This window comes from Petromyzon marinus, chromosome 59, assembly GCF_048934315.1.
Source record: "Petromyzon marinus isolate PM22_M1 ecotype Great Lakes invasive population chromosome 59, UKy_Petmar_22M1.pri1.0, whole genome shotgun sequence".
Classification (NCBI taxonomy): Eukaryota; Metazoa; Chordata; class Hyperoartia; order Petromyzontiformes; family Petromyzontidae; genus Petromyzon; species Petromyzon marinus.
Window position 1 is genome coordinate 4924571 of NC_133725.1, and position 18226 is coordinate 4942796.

Here is an 18226-nt window from a genome sequence, read left to right on the forward strand (position 1 = left end):
ATAGACTCAACATTGCTCATAGACTCAACGCTGCCCATAGACTCAACACTGCTCATAGACTCAACACTGCCCATAGGCTCAACACTGCTCATAGGCTCAACACTGCTCATAGACTCAACACTGCCCATAGACTCAACACTTCCCATAGACTCAACACTACCCATAGACTCAACACTGCTCATAGACTCAACACTGCCCATAGACTCAACACTGCCCATAGACTCAACACTGCCCATAGACTAACACTGCCCATAGACTCAACACTGCCCACAGACTCAACACTGCCCATAGACTCAACACTGCCCATAGACTCAACACTGCCCATAGACTCAACACTGCCCATAGACTCAACACTACCCATAGACTTAACACTGCCCATAGACTCAACACTGCCCACAGACTCAACACTGCCCACAGACTCAACACTGCCCATAGACTTAACACTGCACCACCGATTAGCACGGTTGGCTATGTAAGGTGTGAAAAAAGTTCAACATACATTCGAACAAGGCAGAACCTTTAAAAATAAATACTGTATAGGCAGTCCTCAAGTCCTGTGTCTCCTGAATTGGCACCTGTCACGATGTCGAGGTTATATCATGGGACAAAGTATAAAACATAAGAATAGGTGTTACCCTATCTCCATATATATAAGGCAAAGTTGTGATTGTGTCTTTTCAAAATGTTTAGCGTACTTCCCGACATGCAACAAACTTGAAATTTGCCATGTGGGTACTTTCCAGACTACACCATGCAAAAATTATAAAAATAAACTTTTGTGTTTGGGGGGGGGGTGGGAGGGAGCTCAATAATGAATGTATTTTGTTTGCACGGCAAGTGAGCTGTGACGTCAAATGTGTCACGTGACCCGCGCACGTGGAAGCGTAACGCATTGTAGTGTAGCGGGTAGTGCGCCGCGCTACGAACCTGGCGTCCCGAGTTCGATTCCCGCTCACGGACACCACCAGTGACGATTATTTCAACGGGTCCTGGGCCTGCCCTAGGTCGACTCAGCCTCAAACGAGTAACTGGTGTGTGAACATCGCCTACTGGGGAGACAAAGGCGGCCGGGCGTGGTGCTGGCCACCCACCCCCTCGTCTGGTAATAAAACAGGTGTTAAGATGTTCAGACACAAATTAGGTACTACAGTAAAACCTTGGATTGCGAGTAACTTGGTCTGCGAGTGTTTTTCAAGACGAGCTAAAAATTAAAAATAAATATTAATTTGATAAACGCGAGAGGTCTTGCAATACGAGTAGCAGTACGTATAGACGCTTTGTCTGCCGAGCATCACGTGATCACAACTGACATACGAGTGCTTTGATATACGAGTGCTTTGGATTACAAACACGTTTCCGGAACGAATGATGCTCGCAATCCAAGGTTGTATATGCAATGAATCACGTTACCGCATTCACCACACGCAAACACAAACATGGCACTGGTAACAAAAAAATTATGTGATGCGTTGTCTGTGAGGCCGATTGGCCTGCCGACACCAGAGACGGCAGCCTTGTTGATGGCCTCGCATCGCCAGAGAACGCCAAAAAGCGAACAGTACAAAGACAATGCCACACGTGTCCAGAGCATATTGACTCGATTGACGGTGACCCAGGGGTGCCAAAACCTCCGTAACTCCGAAACCAGAAGGCCTATGAAGACGGGAGATATGTCACTGAGCCCGATGCACACGCCAAATATTGAAATAAAAAACAAACGCAAAACACCCATAAAAAAGGGGGGCTGCTGGGGTATTTGTGCGTGGTAACGGCTGTTTATTGCTTGTTTTAAAAGTGCATCGGGATGCTTGGTCTGGTCATTCCCCAGCACTTTCTGCTTCTTACGGGGGCGGCCACCCCCCTTGTCTTTGGGAGCGAGACCACTTGGAGGCAATGGCGCACCAGGCGCTCTCTCGGTACGGTCGGCGGTCACAGTCGTGCTGGCGGGATCGACATCGTCGTCCTCACCATCGCTCCGAGTCGTCGCCCTCCGGCAGGACAGGGTGGTAGTCAGTTGAACACGAAACGTCGTACTCGAACTGTAAATGTTGGGCATTCACTCTTCAACACACCGGTGGGCTAAAGCAGTGAACTATTTTGTCTTTTGTCAACGTGACACTTTTTTGCTGATTGGCCGTTTCGGGTGGTGGAAGGTTACGACACATTTATAAGTAACGCGATCTAACCCAAAAACCTTTATTATGAACAGGGTAGTAGTGCCAGCGATGCTCCCAGAAAAAAAAAAAAACCTTAAACTATGCCCGGCCCACCAATATTTTGCGGTGACACGGGCTACCGCCAATCGATTAAATTCGTAGCTCGGGACGGGCAGCTACATCATGGGATACCCTTTTTTCCTGCCAGTATGAAAAAATCAGTTTTACCCTTTCTGGCAATAAAACAGTTCCGTTAAGATGTTCAAACACCAAGTATCAACTTTGTGCAAGGAATCATGTCCGCATTAACCACGCACGCAGTACCTGTGGTGAACATGCAAACAAAAACACTGCTCCGATAATAATGTGGTTATTGTCTTTGTACTGTTCGCATTTGGGGCGTTGTTCTCTGCTCTGACACTGGTGGTGAGACTGGGCCACGAAGGAGGAGGCTTCTACTGCTGCCTCTGGTGTAGGCCAATCAGTCTCAAAGACAGCGCATCGTACATTAGTATCAGAGCCAAGTACTTGTTGTGGACATGCAAACAAAGCATCTTCTGACAGTAATGTGGCATTGTCTTTGTACTGTTTGACTTTTGGCGTTCTTCGCTGGTCTGACACCGGTGGTGAGGACTGGGACACGAAGAAGACCGCTGCCTCTGGTGTAGGCCAATCAGTCTCAAAGACAACGCCATCTATTACCAGGGCCATGTTTGTGTTTGCACGTTCACCGCAGGTTTCAGTTTTCAGTTTCATTTCAGTTTCATTTATTTGGTATAGCCCTGTGAGCCATTCGGCTCTTGAATAATCGGGTGCAACCGCAACAAACAAAAAAACATGAACAAGAAAACATCTTAAAGTGACTATGTGACTGTGCAAACAGAAAATCCAGGAAAAACAGCTAAATATTCCAGAAAAAGCACCGTACACCAACGCTGTGTGCAAAAATCCCAGTGGGATGCAAGTCAAACAACAACAACCACAAGACAACTTAGATTAAGGCCATCAGTCTAACTCCGTACTACAACAAACATGGCCAAACCAAAAAACGTTTTCGAAATCACCAAAATAAAGCCATAATAGCAATGTAACAGTGATCATAGGAACTGTGACCGAATTTTCACAATAAACGACATAAACAACATGTACCACCAAACCCTGTAGCCATAGCTGGCTGCATGAGTCACTCCACAACAACAGTAGCATCAGTCGGAGTATCAAATGTTTCAATGCACCTTTAAGATCAGCACACTAAATCAAAATACAGATAATACCACTACTAGATTTCAAACTCCCAGGGTGTTGTATTATCATCTTGTGCTAATTCCAAGCTTTTTCAGTGGTGCGTTTCATGCTAATGTCCTTTGTCAGGGCGTTTGCTGTTTGCCCCCTCACAGCTTAAAGGGAGGCGACCAGCGCTTGGCTTTCTTCACTCCAACGCTGTCCACTGGACAGGTTGGTCCCTTCACCTGATGAAGGCCGCTTGTGTTGTGGCCGAAACGTCGTGATTTTTGTTGTTTTATTTTTTTTACCTACGTGACTTTACCGAATAGAACCAAAGAGTATGGATCCTTGCAGTCACGAAAGCTTCAAATCTAGAACAGATAATACTTTGCAGTGGTCATCCGGAGCGAAACATTTTATTTAATTTTATGCCACTGAATAGCAGTGGCAGCTCGGGGTGTACAACTCCCCTAGAGTGAAGTGTAATACATTTTTGTTGGTGACATTGCGTGTTAAAAATGTAATGTATATATGCGGTAAGGAAAGCGTCAAATCAAGTTTGAACTTTTGTAAGGTTAGGTTTATTTGTATTCAGAATGTGCCCGTGTTGTCATAGCCATTATCTACAAATGATATAATTAAATAGTCACAAGGGCCTGTAATTTCCAATGAATAAAACTATTAATATTCTACAGAATTGGTATGCATTGCAGAGGGTGACGAATACCAAGGTGTTTGTGTACAAGGTATCACTCGTATATCACTGGTATGTATCCCAAGACTGGCATTGCATCTTTGGTGTACAGCAATGTGCAGTCAGGAGGCAGGTTATCGGTGTCTTCAAACAGTGGAACGTGTCCTCTGTCCAGAGACTCCCTCTCAGTGATGGTCATCTTCCTTTATCCAGGAACAACGTTTTCAGCTTCTTTGGATAATTGGCCATATCTGTTACTCTGTGCTTGAAGAAAATGCACACCCAAATGCTACATATTGGTCAGAAACCTACTTTGCTGCACAGCATTCTGTAGGCAAATTGGTGCCTACAAAATGTTGTAGGCACATAGGTACTGTGTCTGTGGTTAATGCAGTCACTTGGTTCCTTGCAGAAGGTTCCTATGTGGTGTTCGAACATCTAAACACAACTATTGTTAGAATAGGGTTTTTCCCCTTTTTTTCTGGCAACAAAACTGAAACCTTCTTACAAGGATTCATGTCTGCATTAAAACCACAATACCTGCAGTCAAAATGCAAAAAAAAACACTATGATAATATATGTGGCATTGTCCTTGAAACTGATTGGTTCACACCAAAGGGACGGCTTTCTTTTGAGCCTCGACCCAATTGGTGCTCGACCAGATGACGCAAAAAAAAGGGGGAAAAACCCTATCCTTATATTTTGGTACTGGCAAAGGAGGTCTAATGATGTAGATGCTCACCCCGAGCCCTCATTACTTTGATAGTGCATTGTCTTTGAGCTGTACGCCTTCTGGCATCATGTGGCCGAGCACCAATTGGGTCGAGGCTCAAAAGAAAGCCGTCCCTTGGTGTGGACCAATCAGTTTCAAGGACAATGCATCATATATTATCATAGTATGTTTTTTGTTTGCATTTTGACTGCAGGTATTGTGGTTAATGCAGACATGAATCCTTGTAAAAAAAAAGGTTTCAGTTTTGTTGCCAGAAAAAAGTGGAAAAACCCTATTATTACATTTTGGTACTGGCAAAGGAGGTCTAATGATGTAGATGCTCACCCCGAGCCCTCATTACTTTGATAGTGGCATTGTTCTATCGCCAGAATGGGGTAAACGCCTACTCTTGTGTTTTCTCATACCAAATAGAAGCCCTATCGTGCATGGCGCGGCGTTGCCCTTTGCCCACCGTGTCCATGTGGGGGCGCCGAGCGAGCATCTGCCGAGTGTAGACGCAGGCGTCCACGAGGGGTTCTGCGATTCCACCCGCAGTAGGCAGTGTCCCAATAAACGCATCGCTTTGCAGCTCCACTCCTCGTTGTTGCCGTGAATTGACACACTTTATTGAAGACGCGTTCACTTCATATCAGGCGGAGACCCCCCCACTGCAACAGGCCCGAGTCTCCCGCGCATCTCCCCCTTTTATACCGACACGAGGCCACGCCACCCCCCCCCCCCCCTTCTCGATCATTCTCGCTGTCTCTGGACGCTCGCTCCACCGGCAGACTCCACCGGCCTCTTCCGACGCCTGACCACGCTCCCTTCTCGAGCAGTCCCGTAGCCACCAGTCCATTCGCACACACAGCTGACTCCCCTGTCATTACCTCCCATAGCCACCAGTCCCTTCGCACTCACAACTGACTCCCCTGTCATTACCTCCCATAGCCATCAGTCCCTTCGCACTCACAGCTGACTCCCCTGTCATTACCTCCCATAGCCACCAGTCCCTTCGCACTCACAACAGACTCCCCTGTCATTACCTCCCATAGCCACCAGTCCCTTCGCACTCACAGCTGACTCCCCTGTCATTACCTCCCATAGCCACCAGTCTCTTCGCACTCACAACAGACTCCCCTGTCATTACCTCCCATAGCCACCAGTCCCTTTGCACTCACAGCTGACTCCCCTGTCATTACCTCCCGTAGCCACCAGTCCCTTCGCACTGCAGGCTGACTCCCCCGTCATTACCTCCCGTGGCCACTAGTCCCTTCGCACTGCAGGCTGACTTCCCCGTCATTACCTCCCGTGGCCACTAGTCCCTTCGCACTGCAGGCTGACTTCCCCGTCATTACCTCCCGTGGCCACTAGTCCCTTCGCACTGCAGGCTGACTCCCCCGTCATTACCTCCCGTGGCCACTAGTCCCTTCGCACTGCAGGCTGACTCCCCTGTGATTACCTCCCGTGGCCACTAGTCTACTCACAGCGCATGTAGACTCTACTGTCATTACACTCGTACAGGATGCCCTTGAATAACTTGGGTCGTGGGTCCCTCCCCGTGTGAGCCTGCGGCTCCGCTGTGTCTTCGTCTACGGGGGGTCTCCGTGCGAGTCCCGGCGATGCGCCGCGGGGGAGAGACGTTAACGACCTCGCCCGGTATGCAAGGAAGTCGTGGGTTCGAGTCCGACTCTCACGCCCGCTGTATATTTTGGAGTTCGCCTGGTCGCGCGGATTGTTGTTCGGGTCCTCCACGTGATAAACCACTTGGTTGAATTTTCATTTGCGGCCAGGTCACTTCTGAACAAAACGCTATATAGCTCAGTGGGCCTTATGTGGTAAAAAATATATATATATAAATCAATTGTTTAGATGCGACTCGCCATGTCAGTCTCTGTGTGAGCATGGACTTCGTCCACGAGTCTACGGGGCCTTCGTGTGTCTATGGGTCTCTGCGTAGGTCTCTGGGTCTCGTGTGAGTTTGTGACTCTGCACTCGTCTATGGCTGCTCACTGCGAGTCGCGATTCTCAATAAAATCTACGGATCTCTTTGCGAGTCCCCCGAAACCAACAACTCCCTACACTTGAGCACCCAGTTCAATCCCAGTTGCGTGATTGAACCCCGGATTCTGGTTCGGTGTCTTTTTTTTTAATCAGAATCTTTATCCCGGGGAAATCCCGTGAGCTATGAAGCAATTTTTCACCACATGTCCAGGTGGTGGTGGTGGGGAGGAGGGGTAAATTGTCCTCTAGGGTCATTTGGCTGTCTCTTGCCCGTGACTTGGCAAAATGTTGCCATCCTTGTCTCGCCCCAGGTCCTTTTGTGGCTCAAATGACTCATTTGCCTGCGCGGCTTGCACCCGGACGTTAGCCTTGACTGCAAATCAATCAGTCGCGTGCGCACACAGAGACACAGCCCCCCCCATATAGCCCGCGCAAGCCGTTCGGGGCAAGTGCTGTTAGTGAGTTATGTGTGTGTGCGGAACTTCTTTCTGCACCGCACGTCGCAAACGGTGCTTATCGGAGGTGCAGTGATGAAGGCCGCTTGTGTTGTGGCCGAAACGTCGTGATTTTTGTTGTTTTATTTTTTTTACCTACGTGACTTTACCGAATAGAACCAAAGAGTATGGATCCTTGCAGTCACGAAAGCTTTAAATCTAGAAGTGCAGTGTTGAGTCTATGGGCAGTGTTGGTCTATGGGCAGTGTTGGTCTATGGGCAGTGTTGAGTCTATGGGCAGTGTTGAGTCAATGGGCAGTGTTGAGTCTATGGGCAGTGTTGGTCTATGGGCAGTGTTGAGTCTATGGGCAGTGTTGGTCTATGGGCAGTGTTGAGTCTATGGGCAGTGTTGAGTCTATGGGCAGTGTTGAGTCTATGGGCAGTGTTGGTCTATGAGGAGTGTTGGTCTATGGGCAGTGTTGAGTCTATGGGCAGTGTTGGTCTATGGGCAGTGTTGAGTCTATGGGCAGTGTTGAGTCCATGGGCAGTGTTAGACTATGGGCAGTGTTGAGTCTATGGGCAGTCTTGAGTCTATGGGCAGTGTTGAGTCTATGGGCAGTGTTGAGTCTATGAGCAGTGTTGGTCTATGGGTAGTGTTGGTCTATGGGCAGTGTTGGTCTATGGGCAGTATGTATGTGAGTGTAGAACTTCTTTCGCACGGTACGAAGCCAACCGTGCTAATCGGAGGTGCGGATGAAGGACACCAAACTGAACACAAAGAGCAGCTCGAAGCACGGCGCACGTGAGGGGTGGATGGGGTGGCCAGCACCACGCCCGGCCGCGTTTGTCTCCCCACACCGCACCGGGGGAACTCAAATGAGGCCGAGTTGACCTAGGGGAGTCCCAGCACCGGTTCGGATAATCGTCGCCGGCGGTGGTCACGGGCGCGCCAACACCGCCCCCCCACAAAGGCAAATATCCACCTCTATCCCCTCCCCCCGGTATAGCCTCAACAGACTTGCTGGGGCCAAGTGCTGTGAGCGAGCGAGCTCTCTCCGCACGTAGGCACCCACCCACCCCACCCACCCACCACCTCGCCTCTGTATTGCGACAGCGCAACCACGTGCGATGAGCTGGTTGAGTGTGTGTGTGTCCTGTAGCATGTTATAAAGGGGCGTTTAACACGTAGGCTTTCGCGACCAATATCATCCATAATAGAGGTTTGTTTTTTTTTTGGTGTGGGGGCGGAGGGGGTTAGATCGCGTAAAATATATAAATGTGTCGTTAAAACCCGCCACCACCCAGCACAGCCAACTGGTAAGGGTTGCGTCACGTAAACAGAACGTGGCCAATTCGTCACCAGTACGGCACCACCGGTTGTGTTGTAAATGTTGCGGCTTGGCTCTGATACTAATGTACGATGCGCTGTCTTTGAGACTGATTGGCCTACACCAGAGGCAGCAGTAGAAGCCTCCTCCTTCGTGGTCCAGTCTCACCACCAGTGTCAGAGCAAAGAACAACGCCCCAAATGCGAACAGTACAAAGACAATAGCCACATTATTATCGGAGCAGTGTTTTTGTTTGCATGTTCACCACAGGTACTGCGTGCGTGGTTAATGCAGACATAATTCCTTGCAAAAGTTTTATATTTGGTGTTTGAACGTCTTAACGCAACTACTGTTTTAGTGCCAGAAAGGGTAAAACCTATTCTTATTTTTATTCCATTGATACTGGCAAAATTCAGAAATATATTCTTGTTTATTCACCTGAGGAAGGCTGCTTGCGTTGTGGCCGAAACGTCGTGAGGATTTTATTATATTATGTTGTATTATTTTATTGTTTCCCTTCTACGTGGTGACTTTACCGAAAGAACCAAGAATATTAATCCCTGCAGTCACGAAAGCTTTAAATCGAAAAAAATATTCAGAACTGTTGACCGACGAACTTTAGCCTTTGTTTTTATTCATCGTAGTTATTTATGAGCGATTGTTAACCCATGGAAGTCTCAACGAGTCTCCAGACTCTCTTCTCTTGCAGGAGGTGTGCTGTCAGGTCCCGATGCTGGCTTAGTGCAAGTCCCAATTGAGTTTCGTGAGATGGCAGATCGCGTTACCGATGGTTGGGTCAATTGCCCAGTCGCATTGCGTGTGGGTGAGCTTTTGGTTCTGGCTTTTGGAAGACGTGGAGGAAGCCCCATGCAGAACAGGGGAGGTGGGAGACGATACCAGAATGATAATATCGTATTAATTCCTGGAGGAGGAGGAGGAGTCGGATGAGCTATGAAGCTCTTTTTCACAGATGTCCAGCTAGGGGCAGATCAGAACGTCGCAACAATAAACAACGCCAACACACGGTCGGAGTGCAAAGCGGAGGAAAAAGTAAACAAATCGCTTTGAACATACATCAAAACAAATCAAACTGAACTATTTTTGATTTTGTCACCTTGCCAGGTAAGGCCAACTGAGCTATCGGCTTCGTTGTCAGACGATGCCCTGGCCAACCCCAATGCAGCAGAGAAAGGCGCACCAAATCGGGAGTCGAACCCAGGCCCCTCCGTGGTGTGAGTCACGATCGTTCACCACCACGTTGCCGCCCACGTGAACACTGTACGACAACGAGGAAGTGACTAGTGGCTTTATCGCCCCCTGTCCCTCCGCCAGCTGGCGGGGCAGATAATTTAAAAAAAAATTGAATTGTTATCGAGAGGGCGCGCGCGCGTGCGTGTGCGTCCTCGGCAGTCGAAAGCACTCGAGCGTAGGGGTCCCCTAACCCCCGGGCCTCGGACCGGTACCGGTCCGTGGCCTGTTAGGAACCGGGCCGCACAGCAGCAGCAGGAGGTGAGCGCCTGTTTCCCGCACTGCGCACTTGTCTCAGTCACAGTGTTGGTAAGCCCACAAGCTGACAACCCCTAGTAGCCAACATGAGTTAAAAAGAAACAAACGTCGCTGCAGAGCTTCTTTGAAAAAGGGGAGAGACCCAATGATGATCTCCCCCCTCCGTCTTCCACGAAACCGGTCTCTGGTACCAAAAATGTTGTGTGGACCGCTGCTTTAGAGCAACCCTCAACTCACCCCGTTCGAGATGATTTATTTATAGCGGAGGAATCCTATGAGCTGCAAGGCTCTCTTGTTTTCCACAGATGTCTCTTTTTTGCACAGATGTAGCTCCTCCGATTAGCACGGTTGTCTACGTATGCTGCGAAAGAAGTTAAACATACCGTACATGCATACCGTAAACTAAACAATAAAACTAAACTATATGTTTGTTATTCTTATATATATTCTTATTTTATTGTTTCCCTTCAACGTGACTTTACCGAAAGAGCTAAGAATATGAATTACTGCAGTCACGAAAGCTTTAAATCAAAATATATATTTGTTTATCTTACCCAATGATGAACATCCCCACCACCCCGGTCCGTTATTCTACGAGGCTTTAGCGCATTCCCTGAACAGCCTCGGTCAACCGAGCCGGGTCGATGATGGCAGCACTGTGTAACAAAGCGCGTGTTTTTGTTCCTGGGCGTAGTAAGTGTTATTTTCCGAATTGCTTATGCCTCAAAAGTACAGAAAACGGCTCTTATTATTCCACCGCAAAATTTTGCTTTTGCGACCAGGACTCCAAAAGCAAAGTTAATGATCCACTCCGTTAATAAAACTGTGTAACAATCTTGATTCGAAGCTTTCGTGACTGCAGGAATCGACACTCTTTGGTTCTTTCGGTAAAGTCACGTAAGGTAGGAAATAAAATAAATCACGACGTTTCGGGCGCAACACCGATCGTCCGTCGTCAGGTGGGAAAGCCGTGTAGCAATTTATTTATTTATTTTGTTCCTGGGGTAGTAAGTGTTTTATTTGCCCTAATTGCTTATGCCTCAATAGTACAGAAAACGGCTCTTATTATTCCCCCACAAACTTTCCTTTTGTGACCAGGACAGTGATATTTTTAAATCCACCTATTGTCCGTGAGAACACGTGGTGTCCGTGAGAACACGTGGTGTCCATGAGAACACGTGGTGTGCGTTTGTGTCATTCCTTCACGTAAAGTCCTGGTCACAAAAGCAACGTTTGCGGGGAATAATAATAAGAGCCATCTTCTATACTTTTTGAGGCATAAGAAATCATGCAAATAACACTTACTGCCCGGGAACAGAAATCGTGTTGCATAGTGTTGTCACAACTGTGATCCAGCAAAGTGGTTTAAAGTTCAGCAAAGTGGAATAAAGTTCAGCGCTGTACCGTCATATTCTCTCCGCCGTGCCATATAATTCACTCCCGACACTCGACACGCGCGCACGCAACATGGCCAATTTGCCGTATGCTGTGCGATTGAATCCTTGACTGCAAGGATTCATCTTCTTTGGTTCTTTCGGTAAAGTCACGTAGAATGAGAATAAAATAATAAAATAACAGAATAAAATTCTCACGACGTTTCGGCCACAATGCAAGCGGCCATCTTCAGGTACAGACCTGTCGGAATTTTATTGTGTTATTTTATTTTTTTATTCTCATTTTACGTGACTTTACGTGAAATATATTTGTAATTTTACCAAGTAAGGCTCCAGTGAGCTGCTCTGGATCTTTTTTTTATTCAGAAGCGACCCGGCTATCACAAACGAGAGCTCATCGTCGTCATCGCCGTCATCACCGTCGTCATCATCGTCATCATCGCCGTCATCATCGTCGTCATTGTCGTCGTCATCATCGCCATCATCATCGTCATTGTCGTCGTCGCGTGGAAATTTACAGCAGCCAAATATCTCTAAATGCGTGACATTCATTCTAAATGTGGAGGGGAAAACGCGGATGGACCCGGAGAAAATTCCACGCGACCACGGGGAGAGAGAGAGAGAGACCGCAAACTCCAAATACACAGCAGCAGGCGTCAGGGTCGGGATCGAACCCACGACCTCCTGCATACCAGGCGAGGTAGTTAACATCTCATAGCCACCGTGATTATGATGATGATTAAAGAGAGACACGCAGACTCCAAATATACAGCAGCAGGCGTCAGGCTCGGGATCGAACCCACGACCTCCTGTACACCAGGCGAGGTAGTTAACATCTCCTAGCCACCGTGATGACGATGAGAGAGAGAGAGACACCGCAAACTCCAAATATACAGCAGCAGGCGTCAGGGTTGGGATCGAACCCACGACCTCCTGCATACCAGGCGAGATAGTCAACATCTCCTAGCCACCGTGATGATGATTAAAGAGACACTCAAACTCGAAATATACAGCAGCAGGCGTCAGGGTCGGGATCGAACCCACGGCCTCCTATACACAAGGCGAGGTAGTTAACATCTCATAGCCACCGTGATGACGATGAGAGAGAGAGACACCGCAAACTCCAAATATACAGCAGCAGGCGCCAGGGTCGGGATCGAACCCACGGCCTCCTGTACACAAGGCGAGGTAGTTAACATCTCCTAGCCACCGTGATTGACCTTCTAACAAAAACTCTGGCCACGTCTCTCACACACACCCCCAGAAAGGGCATCTCACACCCCCAGGGGAGGGGGGGGGCGTGACACCCCCAGTTAGAGGCACTGCTCTAGAGTACGCGCTGTCACTTTCACCGCCTACAGAGGGAGAGCGAACAAACACCCCCCCCCCACGCCAGCACGCAATCCCCTACTGTAATAATTACACTCAGATTGCCCTTTACACTGTGGTGGTGGTGGGGGTGGTGGTGGGGGTGGTGGTGGGGGTGGTGGCGGTGGGGGTGGTGGCGGTGGGGGTGGTGGCGGTGGGGGTGGTGGCGGTTGTGGGGAGCGGTGGTGCAGCGGTCTGCACTACGCCGCGCTACGAACCCCGCCTTCCCGAGTTCGATTCCCGCTCACGGCCACAAACACCGGTGACGATTATCTGAACCGGTCCTGGGCTTCCCCTAGGTCGACTCGGCCTCAAATGAGTACCTGGTGCGGTGTATAAACATCTCCACTAGGGAGACAAAGGCGTCCGGGCGTGGTGTTGGCCACCTACCCCCCTCGTGTGCCGTGCCGGCCTTCATAAGTGCTGCTACTCTCTAACAGCACTTGCCCCAACAGTCTGTCCAGGCTACACGGGGGGCCTCAAATGAGTACCTGGTGCGGTGTATAAACATCTCCACTAGGGAGACAAAGGCGGCCGGGCGTGGTGTTGACCACCTACCCCCCTCGTGTGCCGTGCCGGCCTTCATAAGTGCTGCTACTCTCTAGCAGCACTTGCCCCAACAGTCTGTCCAGGCTACACGGGGGTCTTTTTTTTGTAACGATTTGTGTCGGAAGAGGCGGACAAAGGTCTCCGCCTCGTGATTGGCCCACGGGGGCCCAATGGGAGCCGCAGCCAATGGGCGGTGGGTAGCCGGCGGACCACAGGTGAGCTGACAGGCGAGGTCACAGGTGAAGGCAGCCTGCGGGAATTGTGCACGTGACTCTCTCACCCCTCACCTCACCTCTCTCTTACCTGGACTCGCTGCTCCATAGTCACGTAATGAAGACAAAGGTAAAGATCCTTCCACCCCCCCCGCCTCCCCCAACTATATAGCCTTTAACAGGCTGTTGGGGCAAGTGGGCCGTCCATAAATGACGTCACGCGATTTTGGATGATTGTTTTTAACCCCCCCCCCCCTCGTCACACGGCGTCAGGGGCGGAGCCAGGGGGGGTGACAGGGGTGACACTGAGTATAAGTGTACGACTCTCGGTCTGTCAACTGCACTGTCAGAGCGTGTCGCTAAACCGATGGCGTCTAGCTTAACAGCCTGACTCAATAATCATTCTTGAAATTAACATTTGTTGAATGCCACCCCGGGCTGAAAATCCTGGCTCCGCCCCTGCACGGCGTCACAAAAAGTCAGACCCCCCCCCCCTCAAATATGACGTCACAAAGCTTTGCCCCCCCCCCCCCCCAAATATATATTTCCATTTTGAAAATAAAACATGCTTAAAATCGCTTGAAACTATTGCCATTGTAGTGCGTATTTAATGTTTAATGGACTGCGCTCCCACGTCGCTCGCGTCTCGACACTCGGTGGTGGTCGCGCCTCCCGCAGGAATGTGGCCCAAGAGGAGATCCGGGGGGGGGGGGCGGGGCAGCTGGGGGGCAGCCAGGGGGCAGTCAGAGGCCAGTCAGATGCAGTCAGAACCAACTCCTCCCCGACAAAGCCTCGACCACACTAACGGAATTCGACCAATGTGTAAAACAATGCTACCCACAACAACAGCAATAACAGCAGCAGCAAGAGCACTTCTACCAGACTTGGTAATCCAGAGGATCACCGGTTCGATTTCATCTCCTGGCGCATCAGTTGCAACAACGGTGCAATATTCTCAATTCGCCGTGGTGGCGAGGTGTTCACTACATTGCCCGGTGTACAGGAGGTCATGGGTTCGATCCCGACCCTGGCGGCTGCTGTTACCGTATATTTAGAGTTTGCGGTGTTTCTCTCTCAATCTCTCCCCCACGCTCGCGTGGATTTTTCTCCAGGTCCTCCAGTTTTTCCCTCCAAATTTAGAATCAACATCACCACGCGTTTAGAGTATTTGGCGGCTATACATTCCCACGCGATTATAGGGCGCTTCGTTGAGCTATCATTTGTGAAAGCCAGGTCGCTTCTAAAGCAGCTCAGTGGGCCTTAACTGGTAAATTAAATAATACAATGTTTCCGTAGTTAAATAGTTTCTTCCACCCACCCAACTAACCAGCCACCCACCCAAACAGCCACCCAACCAGCCACCCACACAAACAGCAAGCCACCCAACCAATCAGGCACCCATTCAACCAGCCACCCACCCAATCACTCACCCACCCAACCAGCCACCCACCAAACCACCCAACCACCCACCCACCCAACCAGCCACCCGCCCACCCAACCAGCCAACCACCCACCCAACCAGCCACCCACCCAACCACCCACCCAACCAGTCACCCACCCATCCAACCACCCACCCATCCAACCAGCCACCCAACCAGCCACCCACCCCTCAGCCACCCACCCATCCAACCAGACACACATCCAGCCACCCATCCAGGCACCCACCCACCCAACCAGCCACCCACCCAGCCACCCAACCAGGCACCCACCCACCCACCCAACCAGCCACCCACCCAGCCACCCATCCAGGCACCCACCCACGCCACTCGTGGCTAGACAGGCGAGCCCACTCGCCCCGTTTGGGTCTTTTCTAAATACTCAGCTGTTTCGCCTGCAAGCCCCAAACGGGGCACTTTCCCATGTATATGACAAGTGAACTTTGAACTATCTTGCAGTATTTACATTTCTCAACTTTGTTTTTTTCATGACGCACTGATGATCTTTGCACTCCTGCCGTGTTTCTGTATTGTGTCGTCGTCGTTATAACGTTATGGCCCCGTGCCCCTACTGGACATGTGTGAAAAAAAGAGCTTCATAGCTCATCGGATTCCTCCTGCAGTTATACATAACAAATTCTGATTCGGATTAAATTCTGTGGCCACAAAGCGCCGGGCTTAGGGGGCGCACACGGCGTGAATTCCGTGGTCACGCATGGGACGTTGTGTGAAAAAGAGCTTCATGGCTCATCGGATTCCTCCAGTATAAATAAATATTCTCATCATAAATTCCTGATTCCAACTGAATTCAAATCGCGGCGATGACTCGCGTGTGGCTCTCTCGCCTCGCGTTACACCGCTCTGTTTGTCAGTAGCCGGAGCAACTCTGTTCGGCGACAGCACCTTCCGATGAGCACAGTTGGTTATGTGCGGTGCGTACGGAGTCCAACATACACACACACTGCCCATAGACTCAACACTGCCCATAGACTCAACATTGCACAATAGACTCAACATTGCACAATAGACTCAACACTGCCCATAGACTCAACACTGCCCATAGACTCAACACTGCCCATAGACTCAACATTGCACAATAGACTCAACACTGCCCATAGACTCAACACTGCCCATAGACTCAACACTGCCCATAGACTCAACACTGCCCATAGACTCAACACTGCCCATAGACTCAACACTGCCCATAGACTCAACATTGCACAATAGACTCAACACTGCCCATAGACTCAACACTGCCCATAGACTCAACATTGCACAATAGACTCAACACTGCCCATAGACTCAAAACTGTCCATAGACTCAACACTGCCCATAGACTCAACACTGCCCATAGACTCAACACTGCCCATAGACTCAACACTGCCCATAGACTCAACACTGCCCATAGACTCAACACTGCCCATAGACTCAACACTGCCCATAGACTCAACACTGCCCATAGACTCACACTGCCCATAGACTCAACACTACCTATAGACTCCACACTGCCCATAGACTCACACTGCCCATAGACTCAACACTGCCTATAGACTCAACACTGCCCATAGACTCACACTGCCCATAGACTCAACACTGCCCATAGACTCAACACTGCACCATAGACTCAACACTGCCCATGGACTCAACACTGCCCATAGATTCAACACGGCCCATAGACTCAGCACTGCCCATAGACCCAACACTGCCCATAGACTCAACACTGCCCATAGACTCATCACTGCACCATAGACGCAACACTGGCCATAGACTCAACACTGCCCATAGACTCACACTGCCATAGACTCAACACTGCCCATAGACTCAACACTGCCCATAGACTCAACACTGCCCATAGACTCAACACTGCCCATAGACTCAACACTGCCCATAGACTCAACACTGCCCATAGACTCAACACTGTCCATAGACTAACACTGCCCATAGACTCAACACTACCCATAAACTCAACACTGACCATAGGCTCAACACTACCCATAGACTCAACACTGCCCATAGACTCAGTACTACCCATAGACTCAACACTGCCCATAGACTCAACACTGCCCATAGACTCAACACTGCCCATAGACTCAACACTGCCCATAGACTCAACACTGCCCATAGACTCAACACTGCCCATAGACTCAACACTGTCCATAGACTAACACTGCCCATAGACTCAACACTACCCATAAACTCAACACTGACCATAGGCTCAACACTACCCATAGACTCAACACTGCCCATAGACTCAGTACTACCCATAGACTCAACACTGCCCATAGACTCAACACTGCCCATAGACTCAACACTGCCCATAGACTCAGCACTACCCATAGAATCAACACTGCCCATAGACTCAGTACTACCCATAGACTCAACACTGCCCATAGACTCAACACTGCCCATAGACTCAACATTGCACCATAGAGTCAACACTGCCCATAGACTCAACACTGCCCATAGACTCACACTGCCCATAGACTCAACACTGCCCATAGACTCAACACTGCCCATAGACTCAACACTGCCCATAGACTCAGCACTACCCATAGAATCAACACTGCCCATAGACTCAGTACTACCCATAGACTCAACACTGCCCATAGCCTCAACACTGCCCATAGACTCAACACTGCCCATAGACTCAGTACTACCCATAGACTCAACACTGCCCATAGACTTAACACTGCACCATGGACTCAACACTGCCCATAGACTCAACACTGCCCATAGACTCAACGCTGCCCATAGACTCAGCACTGCCCATAGACTCAACACTGCCCATAGACTCAACACTGCCCATAGACTCAACACTGCCCATAGACTTAACACTGCCCATAGACTCAACACTGCACCATAGACTCAACACTACCCATAGACTCAACACTGCCCATGGACTCAACACTGCCCATAGACTCAACACTGTCCATAGACTCAACACTGCCCATAGACTCAACGCTGCACCATAGACTCAACACTGCCCATAGACTCAACACTGCCCATAGATTCAACACTGCACCATAGACTCAACACTGCCCATAGACTCAACACTTCCCATAGACTCAGTACTACCCATAGACTCAACACTGCCCATAGACTCAACACTGCCCATAGACTCAACATTGCACCATAGAGTCAACACTGCCCATAGACTCAACACTGCCCATAGACTCACACTGCCCATAGACTCAACACTGCCCATAGACTCA